This window comes from Oryzias latipes, chromosome 10 (assembly GCF_053564925.1).
Source record: "Oryzias latipes strain Hd-rR chromosome 10, Olatipes_Hd-rR_3.1".
Classification (NCBI taxonomy): domain Eukaryota; kingdom Metazoa; phylum Chordata; class Actinopteri; order Beloniformes; family Adrianichthyidae; genus Oryzias; species Oryzias latipes.
The window spans coordinates 6866884-6888610 of record NC_136246.1 but is presented as its reverse complement, the minus strand read 5'-3'; the positions used below and the strand labels follow the sequence as shown (position 1 = coordinate 6888610).

Below are 21727 nucleotides of genomic sequence, written 5' to 3'. Positions count from 1 at the left end.
TTCAAACCCAAAGGCCTCTGAACCATAGTTTCGATAAGTCGGTTGACCTTTTTACTTACTCTCCCTACGCGAGTCGTGACTACACATTCCTCACCCTGGTCTATCTGACTGCCTGAAAGCTCAGAGGCACTCATTATCCATTAGCCAGTCTGCACCATGCTGTTTTCCACATCTAAAGAGTCAGGTGTGCAAATCTCCTCCTCATCAGCATCACAAATCTTCACAACGGGTAGGAAGCTGACGTCCAATAGTAGGTTCCTGTGCACAACTTTTGTTACTCTGTTGAGGTCTTCTATTTTGTAGGTATGGTTGTGTGCATTCCTGTCCTTAACTGTGTACACTGTGGGGCTCCACTTGTCAGCTAACTTTTTCTTGCCTCGTTCACCCTTGTTTGCAATGAGGACTCTATCTCCGATGTTCAGATGAGTGCCTTTGATCTTACGGTTACGCACACACTCCATTTCAGGGCTACGAATTCGAGTCGATGGGCTGGATATTTCTTTTGGGAGGTGCTCGAAGTCTTGCTTGCAAAAGCAATGGGTCGGGCCTTTGTTTGACCAGCGTGAACCTGTGATAACACAGCACCAAGCCCATCCAACGAAGCATCAATGGACAAAATCAGGGGCTGACTGAAATCTGGATGTGATAGAACGACACAATTTAAAAGTCTGTCTTTGAGTTTAGAAAGGGACACTTCACACTCATCTGTCAAATCGGAGGGCTTGAGTTTTCTGTATGAGCCATGGTTGCTGTTTAACTTGATTCTACCACGCCTCTTTTGGCCAGACGTAAGAGAAAACAGTTGCTCAGCTAGGCTGGAGCAGTTTGGGATTAAATGCTGATAATATAACACCATGACCAGAAAGGACTTTATTCGCTTTACAGATGGAGTACAACCATCATCTTCCATGAGGTCTGCCTTTGTCATTTTTGTTATCACATCCACTTTTGTTAAATCTACAGCAACTCCGATTTTATCAATTATGTGGCCCAGGAATTTAACCGATGACCTCATTAAATGACACTGTTTGGGACTTAATTTCAGGTTATGGAGCCTAAGCCGTTGAAAAACCACTTCAAGCCTCATCTTAGCCTCTTGTTCTGTTGCCGCAAACACTAGCAAATCATTAAGGTAACAATGAAGGTTGCTGAATTTAGATCTTCAAAAATACTGAGCATCATTCGCATGAATGAGGCCGGGCTGTTGCATAGTCCTTGTGGCATTCGATTATACTCGTTAAGTCCCACGGGAGTTGTGAATGCGGTTTACTTATTGTCACTCTCTGCCATTGGGATATTATAAAATCCAGAGGTCAAGTCCATTGTGCTAAAATAGGTATTTCCACCTAGAGCAGCTAAGCAGTCTGACTGATGCGGAGTGGGTGTGCATCTTTGAAAGTCCTGCCATTAAGCCACCTGAAATCGGTGCAGAGTCAAAGACTACCAACCTTTTTCCACACTAGGACAAGCGGGGAAGCATATTCACTCACTGATTTCCTTATGATGTCTTGCTCCTCCCTCTCAGACAACACTTGTAGTAATTTCTGGTAGTGGGCAGGTGGTACTCGTCAGTAGGGCATTTGGATCGGTCTTTCATCTGTAAGCCTCACACAATGCACAAAATCTTTTGCCTCACCACAATCTAGTGAATATTTAGAGAAAATGTCATTACTGTTCCAGTAGAGCAACAAGCTTTTCCTTACCACTGTGGCTTGACTGGCGCTGGTCTAAGTCAATGTGGCCAAGACCCAACTGTTTCAGCTTCTGTTTTACATCTAGGGGGTAGCTGTCCGACTTTTCCTGTTTCTCGAGATTTTCAAGCTGGCACAAACCTTGGGAAAGCACAAACTCCTCTACTGCAACACATGTAGAAACACCTGCCAGCTTAGCATTCCTCCTTAATGTGACAGGTTTATCAGACACATTAGTGACCTTCATAGTGACCCACCTGTCACCCCACAATGGCGTGACCACATGGCCAACCATGTTGTTACGTGGCATGGACTTGGATGTTGTGGGTGTTGTTTTACAACTACTGCTACTAAGCACAGTCGTTGTGCCTGGTAGCACAACGACTGGTTTGGGAGCTTACCCCAAACCAAGTGTTCTTGCCTGACTGGCAAAGTCACTGACTTCTGCAGCTTAACTGTCCCGATCTTATCTGGGAGCTCATCATGTTGCCATTGGGAAGAGTTAACCATGAGGTTAAGAAACTGCTCACACTCTGTGGAAAGATTGCCACTGGAAGCTACGTGCAGACAATCATTGGTCACCCTGAACTGACTCATCAAAAACCTGATTACATTAGTGCCTATAATCAAATCATCACGCTGCCCAGACACCACAAGCACGGGTACAATACAGTCCTGTCCATACAGCTTCATTTTCACTTCATACACCCACTTAGGTCTACTCAGTGCTCCCCCACTACCCACAAGTACAACCTCTTGAGTTAAAGGAAGAGGACCTGAGAGCACCATTTTGTTCAACATCTCTAACTCTGCTTTTTCGCTGAGAGTGCACGCCATGGATCCTAAATCTAACATTCCCTGTACTTCAAATGTGTTGTTCAACTTAACGGTTATGTAAAACAGTTCATCATAAGAACCCACTTGCTGCATGTCCTGTACAATTACCTTGGCATCAGCCGGTGCTACACTGCATGCTGTAACCCTTGTGCTATCTTAGATGACCCCACCCTTGCATTGACGTGTTCTCCCTACCATGACAAAAGTGGAAAGATTTCATGTAATCCATGGACACCAGTGAAGATCACAAATCATTGAAGAAAAAAGGTTCAGCGCACTGTCTAGTGGGTTTAGATGACCCAACTCCCAATGTTAAAGTGCCTAGGATAGCACAAGGGTTAACATAGTGTTCTGGAATATCACCACTTTCAAGGGTATCGTCATGAATGCCCACACATCCCCTCATCCAATGCGGGCCAGCTAGTTTGAAGGCTTAGTGTCCTGTTGGGTGGATGTCCCTGATTTTTGGTTGGACTTAACGTTAGGGCAGTTCTTCTTTATGTGGTTTGGTTAAAAAAATGCTAAACACAAACGCTTTTGTCTGCAATGAGCAAGAGTGGAGTGCTCTGGAGACTTGCAGACCCTGCATGAGTGTCGCTGAAAATGATCGAGTTTGATAGAGTCAGACACTGCATTGTTATTCTGTGATAGTGCATGGTCAAAAATAGTCATTAATGTCTTTAGACAGTCATCGTTACATGAGGGCTTAAGGTTATTGTTTTGCTTAACTGGCTCAGCTGGATGAGCTGCACTTTCCAAGGGACTGGGTTCAGGTATTTGGACATGAACTGCAACAGGCCGAGTGTGTTTAGGCGTAGAGATGGTGTGCTCTTTTCTTTCAATTTGGAAGCGATCAATGTGTTCTTGGACCTCACAAGCAGTCCATTTGTCTGGGGCTTTAAGTCTGAAAATGAATGCAAGTGTGGGGTCCGGGCAGAGTTTAACAAACATCATGGCTGCCTCATGACAAGGGTCTTCCGTGTGTTTCCCCAGCCACATTAACCCCTCTTCAGCAGCATCAACAGCTTTATTTAATCGAAACCAGTACTCAACTGGGGCCTCACCTGGCACTGGGGCTGTGCCATAAAAATCGGCCGTTGGCATACATGAGTACGTTACATCACTGAAGTGCAGTCTGAGAATGTCATAGATGACTTTTGGATTTTCCTGAGACTTCATGGATGGGCAGCTAGGCAAGGTTATCCTTACTACATCCTTAGCTTTGCCTGTTAGCTTATACATTATTTCAGAATGCTGTTCACTAAGAGGAATGGCTCTCTTTCTGAAATAAACTTCCATTAACTCCTGCCACTTGCACACCGTGTGCTTGTCCAAACCATCTCCCCTGAAGACTGGAGGCTCTTTTGCATCTGGCTGGAGAACAAATTTTGCACCGGACAAGTTCAGGTAACTGGGATCACTGGATGGCTGTCTCACACCACTCTGAGCGGGTGTCTCATTCAATCCTTGTCCCATCTCATTTTTAACTGATCCTTTATAGTCTGTCATACTTGCTGAGCAATATGTGTTATCAATTAGTCTAAACTTGAGTCAGTAACAACAGGAAAACCTGAAACAGTTTCAGTTTGATTCAGACCAGCAGGTACTCTTTCCAAGATTCAAGTGGAACAAAAGGCTGGTGATTTTGTATCTGCATCTCTGACGGGAGTTTGGAGTAACTCATTCGTATGTCTCCCTCTACCCACTCCACAAGGAAATGTCTGAGTCTGAACTTTTTGCTTTTCTCCACCATCATTAAAGAACGCCATTTCGTAAGGTAGTAATCAAATTACCTGAAGTCAAACACAGTCTTAAACCCAAAAAGAAAAATAAATATCTGTACAAATGTCTTTTAAATTTCTCTTTGCCCAAGTAGAAAATAACCCCTTTGGGGCAATCTGCAGCAACCTCTGATGACCAAGCTGGCATTGATCCACAGCTCCAGGAACGATGTAGGACCACTCTGAGCAGTTTGGACCCGGGTCACGGCACCACTGTAGCCGGGGCACACTTTTGCTGCGGGGTGCGTGCAGCGCCGGCCGGCTAAGATTTTCTGCGTTGTGTTTTCAGATGAATAACGATTCTCACACAGGAATTGCCATCCAGGATGAGGGATTTTACTGTGTTAAAGAAAAACAAACAAAAAACAGCACGTGTTTTATTTCTGGTCTCACTCCAACACACACGCAACAAATATTACATGGGCTACAGTTGTCTTAACCCTTGTGCTATCCTAGGCACTTTAACATTGGGAGTTGGGTCATCTAGACCCACTAGACAGTGCTCTGAACCTTTTTTCTTCAATGATTTGTGATCTTCACTGGTTTCCATGGATTATATGAAATCTTTCCACCTTTATCCACCTTTGTCATGGTAGGGAGAACACGTCAATGTAAGTGTGAGGTCATCTAAGATAACACAAGGGTTAATAGTGACATTCTGTGATGCTCACTATGCTCACTTCGCCAAATATTTTCTTTAACTTCATAACCTGAAATTTGACTTGTAAAACAAGACTGCACCTCTCTCTTTTTCATGCCAATGTGAGGTAAAACACATGCTTGTTTCTGTGCAGCACATTTCTCACCTTGACATGTTTGCATTCACCTGACCAAATAAATAAATACCTAAACACTCAGTGATAGGGTTGTAACGATTCATCGATGAATTGATTTATATTCCTGGGATCCAACCAGGTTGATCTGTCTAAGGCATTTTGTTTATGGAATCGAATCGACATAAACCATTAAAAAAAACATTTCAAAATGATATAAATTGATGATCACCATTGGAAAGTACCATTTGGAATGATGTACATTGGGTTTATTTTACTATAATGTAAAAATAACCAAGAGCATCACAGCAGACAACACAGATGTGATGTCAGCAGAAACTGATCAGTCCATCATCACAGTCCAATGTGTGGAAACACTTTGAATTTAGCAAAGTCATGTGACCATCCAGTGTCTACAATGTTCTAAGAATGTTCTTTTTGGATTCTTTGGATGTGGAAAAACAACAGTGGGCTGAACTTTAGGAAACTAACATGTGAATGGATTTGACATTCATTCTAGTTTACTTGTTTGTCTGGACACATATTTTATTTACACTTGATGATCTGGAAGAAATCCAAGAATCTGGAAAACGTCACTGTTCAGTAGCAGCTATTTCTCTCTGAGTCACACCGGTGGAAGTTTTGGATAAAGACGTCCTGGATCCAGATTACGTCAGCGAAACGGATCGTTCACATGAACCAAAATCCACTATGAATTACCGTAAATCAATGTAAAAAAAATCTTTACACCTTTATTTGGTGACTGTTACAGTTTTCTCTTCTAATATTTACATATTTTTTTCATTCTGGCCCTCTTAAATTTTAAGATCATCCTTAACTGCACTCCATCTCCTGGTCCTTCCACTATGGGGTGGAGAGCATTCAGCAAATCGCTCCTCTCCTCTGCAACTCTAATGCATGACCTCCACACCTGAAATTCCCAACCAGTGTTTGAATCAAGGCATTAAACTAACTTTGTTAGTTAAAACCTTCAACACCTCAGCTAAAAATGCTCCTTATCAACTTTAATTGACAACATAATTGAATTACATTTTTTTTACCTGTTAGACAGACTTGACTATCATGAAGGAGGCCCCCAAATATGAACATTTTTTTTTCCTTCCTCTGGGTTGCTTGGACTCTGCTCCACACTCAGCTCGTTCCACAGCTTCATTAGAAAAGTAATAATTAAAACCCGTCTTATAATTAAAAAAGTTTCAAAACATTTGCAGAAGTTGATATATTAGTTTCTTTTTGTACTTTTGTGCAGCTTGAAATGGAATTATGTCAGTAATAATGTCAATATTTGAAGAATGGCAAATATAGTATTTATGATCAGTACAGTGGGGCTCTTTCTTACTGTATGCTCAGTGTTTTCTTCTGTTCAATTACAGATTCTGCTCTGTAATGTAAAGATTCAGTGAGCAGGAGGACGTCTTTCTGATTTAGAAAACATTTTAAAGGACTTGGGGAACATTATCTTCTTTTTTAAAGTTAATTCTAGCTTATTTTTCATCCATTTATGAAAAAAAAACGTAGTTTCATGAATTCTTGCATTTAAACACCAGTTTGACTGTCTCTTTACATAAATTTTGATTATGTAATGAAACAAAGATTTCCTAAAGTTGAATGAAAGCAGCTCTTTTACACCTCACTGCATTGAAACCTCTAAACATTTTCAGTCATCCCCAAAATAAAATGGGATAGAATTATATGCAGAACAAAACTGTATTAAAGTTTTAGGACCCAGTGCATCATAAAAAGTACAGCAACTTCATTTTCTTCCTAATTTTCTTTTCTTCACTGAAGTAAAGTAATTTCTCTCCATGTTGAGAGGAACTATTGAGGTGATAAACTTCCTCATCATTAGCAAACACACATGAAAACCACATGATCTTTGTGCAACTGCTCTTTTTGACATGAAGGAACACGTTTAAAACGGGCTGAGGTTCATTTTGCAGAAAGTTCTGAGCTTTTCCAGTCTGTCGGGTTGGGTTCATGACTGGAAGTTTGGACTTATTCTGAATTCTGAAGACACTGAAGAACAGAGCCACTACAAAATTCCTTCATACCCAAATTATCTACTATAAATGTCGGAATCAGTGAAGTTTTTCATGTGTTATACAAACATGCTCCTTTCACACAACTTTATTTAAAGAGCAGATAATATACATAGAATTAGACACTCGATGAAGTTATTAAACAAGCTCATCATGTTTGGTGACAAACTCCATTTGTTAAAGTGCATTGTTTTATCAGATCATGGCTCTTTTTAATCTTACTATACTTTTACATGAAAATATTATTATTTTAGAATCATTTCATGTTTTAAAAATAATTCTCACATTACATTTCTTATGCATTATGGTGCCATTTTCTCAATTGGACTTCTTGTTTCACCTAAAGATAATGTAAATAAATAAATAAATTATAAGTAAAAATGAAAGAATTGCAATAAATTATTTTAGTCACGTTCTTTTCATGGTTAGTATTCTTTTTTCTTTCTTCCAGAAAGCGTCAGGCATTATTCAGACACAGTTCTCAGTATTTCATTCATTCAGCTTCTTCTGTTCTCATGGAAGTCTTCAGGTCTATCATGCTTTCATGTCTTCACACTGATGTTTTCTGGAGCATTATGTCAAACAAAATTACTCAAATGGACGTAAATAGTATTGATCCAAATAAATACTAAAGAATTTTAAAAAAAAGTGACTAGACAGTTAAAACCCAGTATTGTAACTGGTTTAACATAAACCTTCTTCAGTAAATATAAAAAGGGTAAAGTAAAAACCCTAACAATCTGAAGAGAAGAATCTTTCCTTAAAGTTACTTTAGTAACTGTAATCAAGCCTGTAACTTGTGAGTGGCTAAAGTGGTTACTAAAGAGGCATGTGTGTGTGTGATAGTTCTATCACTTTTGTGATCAATATCACTGATCATATAAAAGACGGAAAAACAGATTGAGATTTCACGGAGTCCTGCTTTGAGCAAAAGACTGTTGTCATCCTAACCGGCAGATTCTTCTCTTTCAGCGGAGATTCATTTAAAAACGAATAAAAAGTAGACGCTATCATTGAAATTTTTCAATTTAAAACTCTATCAAATGAGCTGTATGTACAAAGACCAAACAGCTGCATCGGGTGGCATGGTGGGGTAGTGGTTAATGCTGTGGTTCAAATCCCACCAGAGTGTTTCAGTGTGGAGTTAGCATGATGTCCCTGTGCATGTGTGGGTTTTCTCCAGGCATGAGAACAGTTTCAAACACCACAGACCAACTTAAAGCAGTAAGAGAGATAATGATAATGTTGATAGCAGAGATTGATTGCAGAGGTCTGTTTAAAGACGCACCTATAACTGTCTTGGAAGGACATGCAGGTCATTAACAGTTTTTATGATCCCCTGCTCAGTCGGCTGTGATTCTCACGACTGAAAAGTCTAAAGTTTAATAAGCCTCTGCTATCAGCCAGACAGACACAGAAAGACTCTGGATTGTGCCTCCTTGTGGTTGCATTTGCCACGAGCGTCAGTGAAATTGAAGCAATGAAGAAAACACTTTCTTTGACAGATGATTGTTATTTCTGGTGCAGAACAGGTTTCGTGTGGACATCGCTGATCCAGAATCTGCAGCTGTTCATCCGACCCAACTGGAATATGAACTTCAGCCTTAATTTCAGCCTTAAACTCCTCATGATTCCACAAAAGAGTCACGCTTACATAAACACGTGAATAAACAGAACAGCATGTGTTTTTGGTGCTTGAGGCTGTTTGTTGTTTATTTTATGGTTCATTCATTTTCTGTGAGTCAAACCTGTTAGTGTTGTAATGGTTGCTCCATCCGTCACTCCAAAGAATGGCAACACCTGACTGAACTTTCCCCCACACAATGACTGGCACTCGTGCGCACGCACACACCTGCACTGTTGCCTCCGGCCTGCTTCTGATGTTATCTGCCTGCAGGTGTTATCACGCTGAAATGGGTGTGTCTCACCTGTCGGTGTGCTCCACACGTTTTAACGTTAGTGTTTCAAAGTGAGGAAGAGGATCTGTGCTGATCACCTGGATTAACATGTGAGAAGGTTTTTCTGCGATAACTGTTCCACAAAAGCATGATGAGTCCTCTTTTTAAGGATGACAGAAACAGCTTCACCGTTGAAGGTAAATACAAGTTGAGTGAATCAGTCTGAGAAGGATCATTGTGTAAACACATACAGGGAGGGTCCATGTCCTTCGCTTTTCCTCCCGTTTGCCGTTTTGCTTCCGTCCTCGCTGAGCACGCCGGATCATCTGCAGCTGTAGTGTTTCAGGGTGTGAAAGTTTTCTTTAACCTCTTCCTGTAACAGTCTTCTCTGGATGGGATTTCTGGTGTGGCAGATCTTCTGGCATCAGTGGGTCATGCTCAGGTGACACAACGCAGAGCGTGGGTGTTAGAGCCTCACCTGCAGCTTTTTTTTTTAATGTATCCGTTGAGAGATAATAAAGCCACAGGTATACTTTTAAGGTAATGTTGGGTAAAGTGCAGAAATCCTCACACAGCCTCTCAGCTTTGTACCAACAAAACACTGTATAGAAGAATTTGATGACTGTAGAGTCTGTTTGGTTTGAGGTTGACCGGCTGGAGTGACAGAAAAAAACATGATTCTTTTTGTTGATGTTAATATTCTGGGCTGTCAGGCTCTTTTCCCAAATGATCAGTCTGGCTTCAAATCCCAGGCTTGACAGTTCCTCTTGTGTCCGTCCTTGAGCAAAACCATCCTGCGTTACCTTCAACTGAAAAAAAGGTATAAGTTACTTGAGATAAATACCAAATTGTTCTATTCTTCTTTTCCTTTTTAAAGTTGTTTGTTTTACTGAAGAGATGCATTTATTTTTCTGTCAAAAATGATCTGCACTCCACAAAATTTTACATTTCTGCCACAAAGATTGACAAACTGGTTTGGAGATCCGGTTCCATTATGGGATGTCCCTTAGAGTCTGTGACGGGTGAGAGAAGAATGTTACAGAAACTGGACTAAAGATAGGCTCTAAAATATTTCTTTCAGAGCTGCAACACAGCAGTTGTGGTTGTAGTCATGAACACAGAAGCTAATTCATTAGCATTAGTGCATTCTCTTCTTTAACCTCCGACACCAAATAACTCCATTGGTTAGTTGAGTCTTTAATATCTTAATTGGTCGACCAAAGGAAGTAGAGGCGGGATTTAGCAAATTTATGAAGGTGGTATGCCTCGCCCTGATCAGAGTGACAGCATTTCTTTTTTAATTTTGACACATAAAGCGCCATGCTAAGCAAATGAAAAGGCATTCCACCAGGGGGCGCTGTTTTGCAATTTCATTTGAATTTTGACACAGAAACAGCATGGCATTTTATAAAGCAATAGATTTTAAGTTACTTTAAAATGAATTTAAAGCAAACCATGTAATAAAATGTCCTTTTTAATATTGAATAGTAAATTGCAAAGTTGACATAAAAAAACACGACAATTTAAAATGCAATTGATTTTGTTTTTAATTTAATATTTTATTTGTTTAAATTGTCATATTGAATTTTAAATCATAATATTGAATTCTCAATTGCACAATGTATTTTCACATACTAAGCCTGAATTCTTTATGGAATTGACAATTGAGTTTTGAATATTAGTTTGAATAATGACCAAAAAAAAACATCCATAGATTAAATTCGGCCAGTGTCTCAGGAAATGCCGGAGTTTGGCGGAAGCTAAATCTCCAGATGCCGGGTGGCATTCTCTCGACAGCGCAAGGATTTTCACCGCTGGGTGGAGGAGCAACTGACTATACAATAGTTGTCAATGTTTTAGACAAAAGTCAACAAAAATTAAAATATCTGTTTAACCTTTTTAATACATTATACATGGAAATGTTTGTTTTACGGGGTTGAAACAGCATAATAGGTTAGAAGATGGTGACGGGGTTGAAGGGGCAAATACAGATTCATGTATAGTTTCTTCATCATGAAATTCCGTGTCAGGACTTCCCTTTAACATGATGTATTCCATTTTATCATCGTAAGAAAACCAGATACTATTAGAAGTGTAGTCTAATGGAGTTTTATTATAAAGGAGCTAAAGCAACCACAACAGCTTTTGAACAACTAAGTGAATAGTTTAAATGCAACAATCTGTTGCGTATGTCTGTTTTTTTGTCTGTGCGGGTTGTATTTGTGTGTAGACGTTAAAGGTCTAATGAGAGGTGTGGTAAAAGTCACCTCTTTAACAAACAATTAAACTTGTTTAATGAAATAATCAGCTATAATAATGTGAAAAAATAATCTGAAAGAATAATCTGAAGTAATTTGCTGCTGTTTTATTAGAATCTTTAACATGGAACAGAAATTGTACTCAGCGTGCATGCATGCAGCCATTTTTGATAAATGATAAGTAATAAAATCATTGGATAATCTAACAATCCAAATCATAAAAATCTCATCCTCAGAGTTTTTCAACTTTGCTACACTAAAACAAAATGGAGTCGAGTGTGATGGGATTGAAATGTTTGCACACAATTGTAGCTGCTTCCTGTAATATGAAGAAATCACATGGTGATAAAGTATTTTAATTCAGAATTAAAACATTTATTTAAACAGCTAAAAACGAAGTAGTTTTCTCTTTTCTGTTAATGTTTTGGGGTTGAGTTACTGAGTTGAAGTGGCCCAAGAGGTAGCACTCCTTTATGTATAATGAAATTATGGGTCATACCATTGTATTTAGTAGGGGGGGAATAATTTGTGCTATGATACTAATGTAAATTCCTCTTTAAGGGAAATATTCTATTCTTTTCTATTCTATAAAGTTGTGCAGGCTCAGTATATGAAAACAAAAAAATCAAAGTACATTTAGGAGTTAGTTTTTAATAGTTTTGAGACCACAGAAATCTTTTCTACACAAAGACCCAGGACACCACTTAAACCCTGTGTCCAGCCTGCACCAAAGACGCTTTGAAAATCCAAGTCAGTGGTTGAATCAGCTGGAAGTAGTTAAAATGATGTTGTATATTCAATTCTATTTTATTTTATTTATATACCCTAATATTACAACAATAGTCATATATACAGAATGAGATCTCAGAAATGTGAATATTTGTCAGTGCACATAGGATCTCCTGAAATCCAGCAAACATCACAGAGCAACAAGAAGTCATTTAAAGCCGTGAGCAGGGACCTACCCACTCTCACCCTTGCTGACCCCCAATTACCCCCCTTTACCTTCCCTCACTGGCTGAGCAGCTGCTACAGACCCCTCACTCTCCCTTTCTGTCTCTGCCTCCCTGGTCAGAGCTGCATGTGACAAATTCATTTTTAGAAGAGTCTGCAAAAGTACATTCATGGATTTCCTCAGCAAAAGAGGTTTTTGTTAACCCCGCCCACATTCATGAGAAGTTCGTTTGTCATATTGTTTTGTGCAGCTTGAGCCAGGAATTAAATTGTTACCTTTTCACAAAGTTTCGGTAGAAAACATGCAGGCACCATGGAAATGTCTCTTTTTTTTGCGAGCTTGCCATGCGAACGGCCGTCAGAATCTACAACTTCTAATTCCAACATTTTTTCTCAAGTAGCTTCCTATTGATGCTTGAGGAGTCAGGATAGAACAAAAACCCTGGAGGAGTTTACAGTTGCAGAAAATGCAAAAGGGCAAAATTCATTTGGGGAAAATTCAAGATGGCAGCTTCTTCCCAAGGGCAAAGGTCAATGAAACCCAAGTCGTGGTTGTAGAATTTTTAGCCTCATTTAATTGTGTAACGGTTTCTCCCACTGTGATGTTACCATTTGGTGGTGGTGGTGGTGTGTGTGTGTGTGTGTGGGGGGGGGGGGGGGGGGGGGTTGTTGTTGTTGTAGGCATGTTTTCTGTGAAATTTTTAAGGAGGTAGCAGTTTTCACTCCAAACTGCAGTAGGAAAGGAGAATTGTGAAAACAATCTGGACCTCACAGCCAAAGACTGCTGCAGGACAGTGGTTCAAAACCCCCATTAGAAGTGTGAGAAGAGCCTCTGGTTTCTGTGTATTGGTCACAGTGAGGTGGGCATGCAGAGGTCGGTTTCCTGACTTGCCATGTTTATTGTCTTCAAAGCTTGCTGTCCAGCTTTGACCTGCTGCTTCTGCCATCTCTGCGGTGAAAGGTCTCAGAGGTTTTCATACGTGTACAGAGGTGTGGTAACTTCTGCAGACTTTGAACAACCATCACTGTTTCTATTCAATAAATTACAAAACAGGAGCCACTATTTTTAGCCCCAACCTCAGATAAGAGAAATCAGACAGCAGATAACATGAAACGTCCTCCAGAGGTTCCATTGAGCAACTGGTTCTGTTTTTCTTGGACTGTTCATTCTCTCAAATGCAACAGCACACTCTCACATGTCATGGTGCCTCTGTCAGCTCCTCCCCCTCCCCTCTTTGCTCTGTTCCTGATCTTCACCAGCTGTGGACACTCAGCTCATCAGCCTCCAGACCTACAAAAGGAGATCCAGATCCAGCATTCATCGCCAGTTCATTGCTCCTCTACGGTGCTTAGTCTGGTCATCCTTGTGTCATGTTCATGTCCCTAATAACAACTCGTTAATCCTATACTGATGCCTTGCCTCCAGGAAACCACATCCACGAGTGTCCACCTGGTTCCAGCTCCATAGCTCTTCCTACGCCACGTCTGCTGTTTAACAGCGTTCACCTCTGCCCGTTCTCTGCCAAGTCCCTCCAGCCACGCCACAGCCGAGCTTCCTGTTCCTCATCGCTCAGCATTCCCACCAGACTCCACCTCATCAGTCTTCGTTAGAAATGCATCAAGGAAAAATAAATCTTCTAATTTACGTTCTCGTTCTCCTGTGCTCCTTCTGGATTCCAGTGTTTGGGTCTGTCTTGTTCACGGAATCATGACATCACATTTAGAAACAACTGAAGAACTCGAGGAAGAACACACTGATGAGCCTGAACCACAACCTTTAGCCTAATAAGTGAGTCCTCGAGCAAACGCCTCCAGTCGTCTCAGTTTTAAAGGTGTTGACTCCAGACAGCATTTTTCTGCTCCTTCCTCAGATTTTCAGCAGGATTTAGATCAGGACTTACAGAAGAACTGTATAGGTCCATGTTTTACTTTCAGTCATTGTTTGGAGTTTTTCGTGTTCTTGTTGAAAAATCAGCATCCTGTGATTGAGATTAGACATTCTGACACGAGGCAGCACCTTTGTGTTCAAAATGACATGATAGTAAAACCTTTCACAAATTCAAGACACTGCGTTGGATTTAGAAAAGCTTCCCAGACTATGACAGCACCTCCTCCATGTTACATAGCAGTGAGTGTCTTTCTATTGATATCCTTCACTTTTGCCTCTGAGAGCACACGGCTGGTGTCAAAAAGCTCATCTGTATACAGCAGGGCTCAGCAACGTTTGTGACATGAAGAGCCAGTTCAAAGTCTTCTCCTTAACATCTGTCCCATCACTAACTATGATGCAAACTCTGATCTGAATAAATACAAAACATTTCCAATAGATCTGAAATTGTATTGACTTCACAAACAGCAGGTCTTAACCCTTGTGCAATCTTATGGGGTCCAGATGACCCCACCCTTACATTGACGTGTTCTCCCTACCTATGACAAAAGTGGAAGAAGTTGAAGAGGATTTCATGTAATCCATGGACACCAGTGAAGATCACAAATCATTGAAGAAAAAAAGTTCAGAGCACTGTCTAGTGGGTCTGGATGACCCAACTCCCAATGTTAACGTGCCTAGGATAGCACAAGGGATAAAGGTTTTTTTTAACATATTCTAGCAGTAACTCACAAAAGTGCTTACATAACAATATTGATCAAGGAAAATAGGTCAAAATTGAAATAGTATTGCAACTATGTTTAGAACAGATGGTACTGCATTTGTGGTATGTAATATTTACAGCAATAGGATTGGATACGTCAGAATTTCACAACCATTACCATAAAAATAAGCATTCTTTTGGCTTGTTCATCTTTTGTCACATTTTGAGACATGACCTGAATAACTTAATTCTGTCATGGTGCTTTTATTTAATGTCAAATTAAATTGCTTTTTTTTACATTAGTTTGCTAATTTTAGTAATAATAATTTTCCTCAATATGGACAGCATCACTATTCAGTTTTTGCACCCCAGTAAATGGAGTGGAGATCAGGTTTAGTTTTCATTTAAAAACTTGTTCACATTTCATTTTGACATTTGGCAAAACAGACAAAGTCTGGGTTTAACCGGACTTATTCAACAAACTGAACTTATAACTTCATAAATGTCAGCCGCTGCAACGCCAAAAACATGACCAAAAGAAAAAAATAAAATAAATAAAAATACAGCTGTGCAGTCATAAACGTGTGCAACAGCTCAGGCATCAGCTGTGTGGTTTTCCCGCTCACGCACACGCTTACGTTCGCTCAGACACGTGCTCGTGTCACCCCACCTGTCATCTCACCGCCAGCTGTTTCAAAGCACACGGTCAGTATTACAACCTTTTCATTTCCCCGTGGCAAACAATTGCATTCATTTGAATTCTAATTACCCATTCACGGACGCAGAAAAGTGGGGTCACAGCAACAGCCTTGCGTGGATGGACCCTATTCTTATGACGCAATAGGGGGAAAAAAAGCTCATAGTGAGAAGAGATTGTCACACAAATCCGATATCTTTTTCAAATCCAAAAGATACAGACGACAGATCAAGTGCTTATTGTTGTCACTCCCCGCGTGCCAACTGTGTGCCCTAGGTTGCTAACCCCCTTGTCTAACGAATATAATCACAGAAACCCTATGGATTAAAATGACTGTGGTGTTTTTCCTTTATTTACTTCCAACAGGGGGGGTGTCTTCTTTTCCATAAAGTCCAGTTTGGCTCAAACAGCTCCTGACGGTGTGATTAAGACTGATGTGCTCTGACCTTGGAGTTGACCTTTAAGGTTTTTCCAGCCTTTTTGGTTTCTATTTGTTCTATCCTTCTCTTCAGTTTTTGCAGACACTTCTGGTTAAGATGTTTTCGGTCCTGTGGAGTTTAAACCTCTGAATCAGTGAGGCTGTAGTTACAGGAACATCATGCTGCTCGGAGATGACCTCACAGCCTTTACCTTCAACATCCTTGCCTTTAAGACTCTCTGTCTTCTTTGTTTGGTGTGGGACACACAATATCACCACACAGCAGAGAAGCCACTGTCCCTCAAAAACAGGCAGAGTAACTGAGTCCAGGTGTAACGCCTATGATGCTACTGAGTGGACACGCCTTAGTTTTAACATCAATCTTTCCTCAGGCACAGCCCCACACATCCAGGTTTATGATTATGTTGAAAAAAGGTGAAATACTTATTGTTTCATTTTATGTACATTTTTACTTCCAGTTACTATTTGTCATGTGAAGTTACTTTTTAAACCACTCTGGGTTTAACTTTCATTTTAAAAAGGAGTGTCAACAGTTTTATCCACCATACTCTTCATAAATGTAGATGCCCCTTAAGTTTTTTTTAACCACAAGAATAGTGGTCTTTTTTGCATGAAGACATATGACTGTTTTGTTCTGAAGAGGAAAACTTGATGCTTTTGAGATGAACATTCCATTCCTGTCTTTTGTCAGATTGAACCTTCTTAGTTGAAAAGCAGCATGGGAACTGATGCTCCTGCTGCTCTGTAGTGACAGAAATGATGGGGTTCAGATTCAGATTCATGAACCCAGCTGTTCTGAGATGTGGCAGAACCTCGGGTCAGAACCAAGCCGGTGAAACTGCTTTTAACTCAGCTTTTTTCTAGTTTAATTTCAAGTCTGGTTTTATTATCTGGCTTATTCTTATTTAAGGCTTTTCTACCTTCCTTGAAGGTCCAAAGAGCTGTACAGTCACAGTCCCATTCACACTGCTGCCAAACATCGTCACCAACTTATATCCACCAAGGACAAGGCGGGGTTCAGCGTCTGGCCCAAGGATGCTTTGACACCCGAGCAAGCAGGGCGGGAATAGAACCTGCAATCTTCCGATTAGATGTCAGCCGCTCTTCCACTGCACCACAGCAGGCATGTTACAGCGTCATGGTGTTACTGCTCTCTGTAGAGCCTCTGAACGCTGCCTTGTCTTGATTTATGAGAGAAAAGGATCAACGACCTAAAAAGGACGGGGGGGGGGGGGGGGCAGCAACATGACCTCCTCCCTGCAGGTGGGTATTTGGAGCTTCCTGCTTTGTTTACTCAGTTTTGTCAATGACACCACAGTCATGTCAACTGAGAACAACTGACCAGAAATAGCAAACCGTTGCTTCACTGCATGACCATGAAGGACTCTGAGCCAACATCAGGTCTGCAGAGCACCTCTGGACTGACACCACAGATGAGGACATTGGTTTGTGGATCAGAACCAATAAGAACTGATCCATCTTCTATTTTTATGCGCTCTTCCTCTCTTCATGAGCCCTCAGCTTTCCACACCAACTGCAATGGTTGATTGGACCGATTAATTAAGCCATCTGTTTACATCAGCAGATGACTGTAAAAGAATGTATGCGATGACTCAAAGCATTGTTTTGGGTGTTTCGTATGCATTCCATTTCCATTCATAGATGTTTTAGGTTCTGTCCCATCAGTCAGGTCAGCCTTGCCTCTGGATCAGACTGTCAGGCAGCAGAGGAGGCTGCAGTCACTGCCGCACTGCCATCTGGTGGCTTCTCTGCAGAAGTTGGCCCATCTGCTCTCACCTGATCTGACCCAAACAAATTGGATTCATAATGTATGGCTTACATTACAGCAGGTTGATCTCATCACTGAGGCTGAGGACAAACCTGGCAGTAAATCTGCTCCCCATCTCTGTGGGCCTCTGCCAATAAGAGGGAAAATTGGTGATATGATGTCTGAGTGGCGCTGAATGTATTGTTTTAACCAAAAGGGCAGCAGCTGCAGCCGCAGAGTCGTGGCGCGGAAAGTGGAAATCTGACCTGTTGGTTTAGAGGAGATGAGAACACATTGGCCCTGACCTTTCCTCTTCATTACCCGCCGTGGAGCTCATAAACTGGAGAGAATACAGAGCTGCTGTATTCTGCACATCAGCACCTCTGCCTTTGTTCCCTCCACCAGGAATTCCACTAAACTCACTCCGTCCTCATGAATGCATGACTTTAATACTTATGCTAAAATGAACACAAACCGTAAAAAGAAGACTGTGTTTATTATTTTAAGGTTTTGTGTCACACTTAAATTTCACAAGTTGAATTTAACTTTTATACTTAAAAGTGAATTTCCCCTGATTTTTCCCCCCAAATATTAATAATTATCATTTTAATTAACATACTAATAAAAACTTTTGCATAATTAATTTATTCTTGACAGAAGATCTCAGCAACAACAGCCATGATTACCTTTGGCGCCCTCTTCTGTCTGTTTTATAAAACTATTTGCAGTATAAAAACAATCGTTTTGTTATTTCATTTTTATGTGCATTTATTATAACTGTGTGTTTTTCATCGTTCCTTTCACTTTCAGAAAAGTATTTATAAACCTAAATGCTGTGGGACTAAATCTTAATTTTCTGCATGTTTAGGTTTGTCTTTCGTTTTTTAGCTAAAGAGGGAGACCTGGAGATGCCCCTTATTTAAGCCGATTGGTAATGTTTCTCTCTGAGAAGACAGAGCATGCTGGGAAATATCAGAAACAAGTTCAGCCTTAAATGTCAGGTTTGCTTCAGAGTGTCAAAGAAGTCAGAACTGAAATCCTTTTGGATGATGCTTCAGCAGATGGAAGAGATTATCCAGCTGCCGGCAGTCGGACGCTTTCTTATGAAGTTTTAATAAGAGGAACAGGGACTGCTGCACGTCTGCAGTCACGGCTGTGCATGCGTCAGACCTTCACCTCCAAAGAAACCGTATTGCAACTCTACAGCAGAACCTCGTCTGCATGCTCATCACCTAAGAAGAGCAACTGCTTTTGAGACGAGAGAACAACGTCCCCGCAGGGAAGTCCACACTGAGCTCCCCCACAGTGAGCAATAATGAGGACGGGCAGTGGGGGCTGCAGGCTGACCCTTCGGAGAGCAGCTCTCAACCATGGAGCAGCACCAGGATCAAACCGTCTGAGTCCCTTCTGCATTTCCAATCTAAACTGAACTTATCAGAAGAACGGAAGAGTTGGTACTCACCTGCAGGGAAGACTGCCGCTCTGCTGCAGAAACTCTGATGGGTTTTTGTTTGGCCAACAGACAATTGATCTAAACTGAAGAAAACTAGAAAGAAAACAATTTTCTCTCTCTCAAATATTGTCCACAAATCTGTTTAAATCTGTGACACTGAGCTAAGATAACCCATCCCACCTCACAGGTGTGCCGTATCAAGACGCTGATGAGACAGCATGATTATTGCACAGGTGCGCCTTAGACTGCCACATACTGACTGGTTTTCTGAGTTTGGGTACTCAGAAAACCAGTCAGTATGTGTGACCACCATTTGCCCCATGCAGTACAGTACATGCACAAACCAAGTCAGGGAATCTCATTTGCATGCTAGTCATCCTCATCTGAATCTCAACCTGACTCCTGTTTGTCGTAGTAACCCACTTGAGTCGACAAATGCACACATTCAATGGTGTCTGGCACACTGGAGAGGCGTCCTCTTCACGGACAAATCCTGGTTTACTCTGTTCAGGGCAGATAGCTGACAGTTTGTGGCATCATGTGGGCGGTTTGCTGATGAGTGTTGTGAATCAAGCGGCTCATGGGGATGGCGTGGTTATGGTATGGGCAGGTGTGTTGACAGATACAAGGGTGTGTTCCAGTTCCTGACAACATCCAGGAACTTGGCACAGACATTAAAGATGACCAAGATTCCCATGGCCACAATCCACAACCTGATCAACTCTATGCCAAGGAGATGTGTTGCACTGCATGAGGCAAAGGCTGGTCACACCAAATACTGACCGTTTTTTTGAGTCCCCAGACACCCCCCCCCCCCCCAATAAAACATAACAGCACGTTTCAGAATGGCCTTTGATTGCAGCAAGTTTAAGGCACACCTGTGCAATAATCAAGCTGTCTGATCAGCGTCTTGAAACGGCACACCTGTGAAGTGGGATGGATTATCTCAGCAAAGGAGAAGTGCTCACTGTCATAGATTTAATCAGATTTGTCAACAATGTTTAAAAGAAATTGTTATTTAGTGTTTGTAGAAAATATTTCAGATCTTTGAGTTCATCTCATGTCGAATGGGAGAAAAAACAAAAGTGTTGCCTTTATATTTTTGTTCAGTGTAGATGCACATTTTTGGAAGTTGTCAGAGGATTTTTTGGAGGTGAACAGGGGTTCCATTATATTTTATGATGATTTGATTATGCATTTACTTGATTCCATTTTTATATATGAATATTGTATTCTGAAATATGCTTTCTCGAAATAAGATTTGCCGAGGTCAGCAGTAGGCTTGTCTGTGATTCCCGGTCTTTGTTTTCTTTTGGAGTGTTGATGAAACAGACACCTCCTCATTGCAGACTAGATTTGTATCCTTGAGTGGCACAAAAATATTTTTCACGCACAGACACAGAGTCTGATGACGTGTTTTATATGTTTACATGTTGCTTTGCTGAACAATAAAAAAAGCTGCCTGCTGGAAAGCAGACAGAGAGCGGACAACCACAATGCCTAACAGGTCGTGTTTTTTCATATCTCCCCTTTTGCAAAAGGTTTGAAAATTCATGCAGACTCTTGTGTGTATTTTCATTTCCCAACTACACATTTCATTTTATGGACGTCCTGAACCATCCGGATCTGCGAAGGCCAGACGAGACGGCAACAATTTCTTGAGAGCTCATGGTTGGTTTTTTGTTGGCTATATATGTGAGAAACATCTGTATGGTACATTGATCACCATTGATGTATTTTTCTTCAATCTTCCATTAAAACTGAAAGTTCTTGCTGAGTTGGAGTTTTTTGCCCTCCTCTCTGAGGCTGACCCGTTGGTCCTCCGATCAGACTGGTGGGTTCAGATGTTCAGGACGCCTTCAGATTGAAATAAGTGGAGCGCAGCCTTCCTGCAGATCTCTGCAGACGCTCAGATGCTGAGGACACCAGAGGAGCAGGTCCCACTGATCAACACTCCTCGTGGATTTTCCGACAACAGCCTTGCAGAAATCCTTCAATCTGTACTGCAGAGCATAGGTTGAGCATGAAAGTCTGTCCTGGACGGGATCCAAACCAGTGAGCTGCTTTCCACGCCGTCTGCTCTGTCGGTTTGGACTGACGGACGTGAGGACCGCAGGTATTTGCAGCAGGTGTTGCTGTTTGTCGGAGCAGATCCAGGTCCCTGTTTCCCTGCTTGTCTGAAAACCATCTCTCTGTTTAGGTGTATGAAAATGTATGCTCTCAATTAAGAAAACCTTTCCTTTTATTTAAAGTAGTTTTACTCAACATTGTACACCTTTTTTTAATGGTCTTTAACTTTTTTTAACAAAAAAAAACAACAGAAAAATGATTTTCAAAGAAAAATAAAACATTAAGACCATATTTAGAAAACGTCTCTTTTGCCCCAGCATATACTATATTTATATAGGGGTAAAAAGCCCAAAGTAAAGCCATCATCATGTCATCAGGGCCAAAGCTGTCGGACGTTCCAGCTGAGTCTGGTTCACACAACTTGAAGTTCATGTTTGCTCTAAAGCCGCAGCAGAAA

General features: G+C 41.0%; 1 long non-coding RNA gene across 1 annotated transcript; it reads left to right on the top strand.

The window, feature by feature from the left end:
• The first annotated feature begins 9012 nt into the window (after positions 1–9012).
• On the top strand, positions 9013–13897 carry LOC144994693 (uncharacterized). The gene is made up of 3 exons (XR_013658288.1): positions 9013–9237; positions 13470–13597; positions 13679–13897. It is a non-coding gene; the product is annotated as an uncharacterized LOC144994693 (long non-coding RNA).
• Positions 13898–21727: the final 7830 nt, after the last annotated feature.